Here is a 7,304-nt window from a genome sequence, read left to right as displayed (position 1 = left end):
GGTTCAGTTCACTACATTGAATCATAAAAAATGTAAAAAATATATCATAGTCTAGGAGCTAGTCTGTTTTAGAACTACTTCGTTAAACTTCAGTATTTCAGAAGGCAAAGTGGTATAAGATTTTTGCGCATAAAATGTGCATGTAAACTTGATTCTAAGATCCTTAAATTGCAACTCAATCTGTTCAAATAATGAATAATGCATTAGCTACGTCGGGAGACTTAAATGCAATGCAATATAATATGAGCATCTTATCTTATACATATTTATATTTCTTAATGTCCATAATGGATGATTTATTAAGCCTTAAGATAAAACTTTCAATCTGATATGCTGAAGTTGCTGAATAACAATAGTTTCAAGTCTTTTTGTTTAGTGTTGAGGTTTTTAGTATTATTATATAGAAACTGAAGCAGAAGTATTTTATGTAAAAAAAAAAAAACATCTTCAAAAGCAGTAGACTCTAGCATATAAAAATACCCGTTATTGTTCAAATATAACCAATTTGGCCTTACAAATGGTCAAAGATATTTTACGACCAAGGGTACCACATTGCCATAAGATGTAGCAACTCTTCATCACATACCCATAGATTTATAATTATATAAAGTTATATTCACATTTAGCAGTCATATACTACATATACAAAATATAGAATAGTAAATATCGGTTGTGAAAAAAAAAGCACTCATTGAGAGCTGTATTGTTTGCACAAAGCATCATAAATAAGTGTCCCATCTTACTGTAATTCTATATGGTGCAGCAGATCATTTATTCGGATTTCTGGATGCTTTCAAACTAAATTATTCAATCTTTAAAAATTCCGAGTGGCAACTTTTTGTTTTTCATTTCATTTGTTACAGACTTTAAATTCAGCTATATTCATTGCTCATGAATGTATGAAACAGCAGGCAAATTGTAGAAAAAAAATCATTTTTTGTAAGTGTTCATAACAAGCACCTAAAACGTCATTGAATTGTAATTAAACATAGACCTACATTACAGTTATTGATTTTAATAATTTCCATTTGGTAAAAATCATTAATTTGCAGAAACGTATCGCATCGCAACGGTAACGTCTTTCCTGGTTGTACTTCTTGCTTTAGATAAAATATTTTACTAGATGATCGTTCTATCCAACGTTACTAAGACACAAAAAACAATATTGAATTTTAGTATCATAGTTCTTTTTCTGCAAATTCTGACTACGAATCAATGCAAATGATATGACATGTGATTTATCACTTTAATTATTTTTTTTATAGAAAATCGTTATTAACGCAAAGTGAATACCAGACAACCTTTAAAAGATAACGCATTATTTGATATTGAAAAAGACGACGTTTCAGTGGGATCAATTTAAGGACTGGAATTTCATATCTTGAGGTGTCAGAAGACATTTCCGTCTCCACATGGGAACTGAATTCAAAATTAACTTACATTATCATTTTAATTTACACTTCATTTTCATGCGTTTTCATTAAAAGTCGTCAAGCAACTGAAGACCGATGTGTGAAAACCAACAGTATATATAGGGCTTTGCGACCAGTATGGATCACTTGATCCGAACAGTTTGCTTATCAACTGCATATAAGCGCTGAAATTGATAAACGAACAACATGGAATCTTCTGATCCACAAGCCCTAGCGGTACTCATTCGTTAATTACAATAGATCACGACCTGCCAATTTAGCTGTGTAGAGAAAACAGAGGACCACCCGTCTAAATATTCCACGGAAAGCTATCAAATTGATTGAAATAAGGCACAGCCCTAAAGTCACCAGTCTTTCACTTCCAATTAGTTTAGACATGCTTTCAGTTGCTACTTGAAATTTATCATATTTATACAAAAATCCTTTATAAGTTTAAAAAACAAACAAGCAAACTGCAACAAGTTACACTGAAGGGGCTTCTGTTCCCGAGTGGTTTAGGTCACTGACTTTAAATCACTTGCCCCTCATTGATGTGGGTTCGAGCCTCACTCGGGGCGTTAAATTCTTCATGTGAGGAAGCCATCCAGCTGACTTACGGAAGGTCGTTGCTCTACCCAGGTGCCCACTCGTGATGAAATAATGCACGGAGGAAAACCTGGGGTCTTCATCCATCATCAAAGCTGGAAAGTCGCCATATGACCTATAATCGATCGGTGCGACGTTAAACCCAACAAAGTAAATAAATTAAGCATACGGTATGTAGTTCCTGCTTCATTTACAACCAGTAAAGAACTAAAAATGTTAAAACATGGCGAAGAGCATCAGGCAGACAAAAAAATATACCAGAAAATCCATTTGCTGTAAGGAAGTTCCATTAGATGATGAATGATTTCACAACACTACATGCAAATATATAACCTTGGAAGAATAGAATTAAAGCTGCAGAGATACGTGTAATTAGCCGCAATCAACTGAATAAGATATAATGCTAAAAGACACGACTTTTCACTTTTGACAGACATACATACATATACCCATTTAGCTGTCAGTTCGACTTCACTTGAATGGAATCGTAGAAAAGTGTGTCTAACAGGAAACAGAATGTGATTGAGAGCACTTTATGTGAATTCTGGAAGAAATTATCTATTAAATATCCATCCCCTGAAGTAATGTGATTTAGCATGACGTTTGTGCCATTATTTTCACTAGTTTACTTTAAATATAGTTGACTGATTTAATAAACGATGACTTTTGTTTTGTAACCATTTCTGTTCTTAAAACATTTACATGGTTAGTGAAATACTCATTTATCAAACAAAACAAAATACATTTTATATATGTTTCAATCGAACATAGTTTTGACCAAAATCATGTCTTCGATTTTTGTCAAATATTCAAGTAATGTATCGGCTTATTACAAAATTGTATAGCCTTCAGCTCGTAGCCATCAGCTAAGACTGATACGAGGCCAGATTAAATTCGCTACAAAGACTTTGTTACAAGAAATGTTGTTGTAGTACTTAACGTAAATCAAAACCTAAACATGAGGAGAAATATATGCCTAAAGACAGCTGTGAAACTGAGTTTTGACACTGAGTGATTCAGCAGATATGAAGTAAATAAGTATCAAATCGCTTACCATAACATTGAAACCTCAAAAGGGAGGAGCAATAGACTATACATGGGGAAGTGTCGGTCAAATATAAGGATCGTTGGTACAGGACTTTAAGAGATACTATACTAACAATCATTCTGATTTGACCAACTGACCTACATATCAGTAAGATTTGTTACTGTCCATGCACAATGAGCTTGTAAAATTGAGGATAATTTATTAAACTATTCGGAAACGGTTAAATGTGCTTATGGGCATTGTTACCTTGACCTTAAATCCAGTAACCTCAAAATAAACAGAAATCATTTGCTGTTCCTAGACGTTATGTCAGCTATATTTTATATACCTAAAATCAAGGCTTCTTTAGATACTGAGCGAAAACGGTATTTGTACTAACAGTTATTTTGAAAATTAATTCACTAATCTCAAGATCGACAGAGGGCATCAACTTCTCATGAAAACTGTACCTAACACTGCCTGTCAAGTTTTAGGTTCATAGATCAAAGTATTTATGTTGTTGGTTGGATTCTTAAATGTTAACAAAACGGCTAGACTGACAGGCGGACGAACGGTCAGCGCCTTTACATAATACAACTCCCCTGACTTACAAAACTTATACAATGAACAAAAATAACTGCGAATAGACGTTTTTTTTCCTTTTTGGGTTGCTACTGTATAAAAAACCGTTTTGTGTGGATTGGCGTCCGTGTGATTGTAGTAAGTGACTACCTTTTGGTCTTACAATTTACACAAAAATATAAAAACTAGTGAATTGACGCATTTCTGTTTCAAACATATCGCAAACGCTATATACCAATGTCTAAGAGGCTAGAATAGCGCCCCGACTCTTCCGACGTATGAAACACAGAGGTCTTAGCTTGTTTTGTTTTCCTTTATTCAGTACTGCTTACTTATTGTATCTTGATTTGAATAAAATGCATACCATACCTAAAAGTGTTCCATTATGCAAATTCTTAAGGATACATATGGCTCTAAGAAAACACTTGATAATTTGGTTGCATCTCCATTTTGAGGCTTTTTAATTGGATATATTTGTGTAATTTTGCGCCGTTTTGAATTTCCGATAATTCTTAATCAGGTTATAATTTAAGGAATGATGAACACAACTTAAATTTCTATTTATGTTCTAATTACTATTCTAACACGACCAGCAAATAACCTATATACACATAGGAGAAAATCAATCATCGGCTATGTATAGGATAGACAACTCGTGCCGTTGTCTACGGGATATTATACAACGAGCGAGTTGTATATATCCCGTAGACAACGGCACGAGTTGTCTATCCGACTTAGACCACGTGACATAAAAACTGCAATTATTGAAAGCTCTCCCACGCGTTCTATAGAAATTAGGATTAACGTGTTTTTATAAGAGTGATATTATCTTTGTACCGTTAGCGCTTATTTGTCAGTAGGGCATATGAAAGAATGCAGGTTATTTGTATAAATTCAGTTTTACTCAAATACCGGATTTACTAAGATTTAACGTTCATAAACACTTTGAGTCATTTGCAATCACAAATGCTAAACAGTTAAATATGGATTTCTCAAAAATACTCGAAGTTGAACTGCATGCTGAACAACTAGTTTTTGTGAGGGGTTTGCATTTTGGCGAAACACGATGACAGATACGTAGATTCAAGAAGATAGCCAGGTTCCGAAACTACAAAAAAAGGCTGACAGCAAATCGGAGGTAAACATGATGGATAAAAAAATATTGTTATTTGAAGTAATCTGGCATTTTAAGTATGGACTAGTGCTTACTGGTAATATACATAATCACATACAAATTATCAGATTCTATTAGAAATCACTTTTCAACAATCGGTGTAAAGTGACAAAATAATTATGGTTATATTCTTTTGTGTTCTTATTTAAACAGGAACCAGTGACGGTGTTTATTTATCTATCTATCTATTTATTTATTTAGTTAGTTAGATAGTTATTTAGTTATTTTTTATTTATTTATTTTGTTTATCAGGATATAGTTAGTGCGTAGATGCTCGTAGGACTACGAACGCCTTTTACTATATCGTGCCCTTCGTGTAAGAAAGATGTAGTTGTTCTACTTTCTAACTGGGCCAAGTTGTTCGAAACTTTAACGGGCTGTAATTTAGTTTAGTTTAGTTTAGTTTAGTTTATCTAATTTGTTTTAGCTCGATTGTGATGAAAGCTTTAAGCTTATTGTAACCACTCTCGAGTCCGTTTGCTATGAAAACCAGTACCGGGGTCATATGAGATGTCATGGTCGTGACACCAATGATGCTCGAACCCATGACCACTGCATTAACCGCTGTTAAACTAACCGCCTGTTAAATTTCTATTCAAGATACTAGTCTTGGTAGGTGGGAAACACTAACATGATGTTTTAATTTTACTGTAAAGATGATTTAGTGTTTATTATAATCCTTAACAAGTACATTTGATTTTCTAAGTTTTCTAAATTGTCGAAATCTACTGATAAAGTTAATCGACTGTTAAAGTTTCGAACAACTGGATCCAGTTGTTTGCAAATGTAAGGATCGTGCTGACATGTCTATTTTATAACAAGTGAACATAAAAAGTTACAACTGTTGGAAACGTTTCAGTGAATGTGTAAATTACGTTTTACCCAGTTGCTTCTACCATAGGCGTAGGAGCAGGGGGGGCCAGCGGGGGCCAGGCCTCCCCAAAGCTAGGATAGGGGGGCCAAACTATAGTTTGGCCCCCCCCCCCAATATTTTGAAAAAGAGATATAACTTGCAGTCTAATATAACATTTACATAGCATCATATAATTCTTTTCAACCTGATTTCTGATTTGCATTTGGCCTTCCCTTGTATTCTGACTTGTCTCTTTCCGTAGTGCGAGTACTGAAATCTGTACGCGCCACGCCAAGGATTGTTTGATTACATTTTATAAAAATAATATATCATTGAGCGCAATCACTACAGTTCCGGCTTGAGCGTCTGCAAAATCTATGTAGGCCTAACCTGTTTACGCATGTAAACGTTATGTATTTTTTTGTTTTTCATTGTCCATTGAAGGGAAGTGATATTTCCACAACTTTATATCACAATTAGACAAATGCAGCGCTAATTGATTGTATGTCCAGGACTTCAACAGAAGAATGTAAAAAATGGCACACTTAATAAGAACAATATATAATATGACTGATTAAGACAGTTTAGTGCCTAGTCATATGTGTATCATTAGAATAACTCAATGATTGCTAAAACATAGAGGCTTGAGGGGGCCTATGGCCCATTTGGCCCCTGTACAAGGCTTTGAGGCTTTGATATGACTAATACACCAGGGATACTGCCCCCCCCCCCCCCCCCCCCCCCCCCCCCCCCGCTGTACGAAAAGGTTTGCCCCCCCCCCCAAGTTAAACTCGCTCCTACGCCCATGTCTACACTACAAATATGTAGTTTACTGTAATTCAATTTTATTGATATCCAATAACATGGGGTCATTTTTACGATATTAATATAGTCATATTTTTTTTATTCCATTTATAACTGGTGAGAATATTGCAAGGTCATTTAACTCCGGCTTTAGCCTGTATTGTTAGATGGTAAATTGACACGAAATTCACGCGTTTTTTGCTCAAGTTTCCCCCGATATATATACAACGCTACTGTTGTATATGAAATATAGACGGGTACAAGTCTGCTTTGCGATTGGCTATTTACGGATTATCGTGGTCTAATTTGCGATAACCCATGCTCGTGCAAAGTAGTGACGTCATCCTCTATGTATAGAATGATCCAGGCGCGTAGCACGAAGTGTAGTTCATGTCGTAAAAAGTAGTTACCATTTTTTCTAACACTGTTAATACTCGTATGTCGTGTTAGAATCGAAATAACAAGTTCCCAAGTGTGATTTATCGTAGAATAGCCCGAATTTTTCGTTCTTATGTGAAACAATATATCACTCAGGCATACGGCCTTCGTGATATATTCTTACGCATAAGAACTCAAAACACGGGTTATTCTACGATAAACCACGCTTGGGAACTTATTATTTCTTAATAATTGTGCTGAATAAAAAACGATAGATGACTTATTAGTAATGCATGATGTTTCAAATTCCTATCATACATGATTGATGCGAATTGCTCTAACTTGCTTCGGAATTAATATGCAAGTATTTTTGTTGTTACTAGTATTACTTAATAGTTGACTAAGTCCCAGCTACCGCAACACTAAATATACCGTTCTGATTGCCATCCTTACGTTTATTTTTTTCAT

This window comes from Mercenaria mercenaria, chromosome 5, assembly GCF_021730395.1.
Source record: "Mercenaria mercenaria strain notata chromosome 5, MADL_Memer_1, whole genome shotgun sequence".
Lineage (NCBI taxonomy): Eukaryota > Metazoa > Mollusca > Bivalvia > Venerida > Veneridae > Mercenaria > Mercenaria mercenaria.
Note: the sequence above shows the minus strand (reverse complement) of the source record.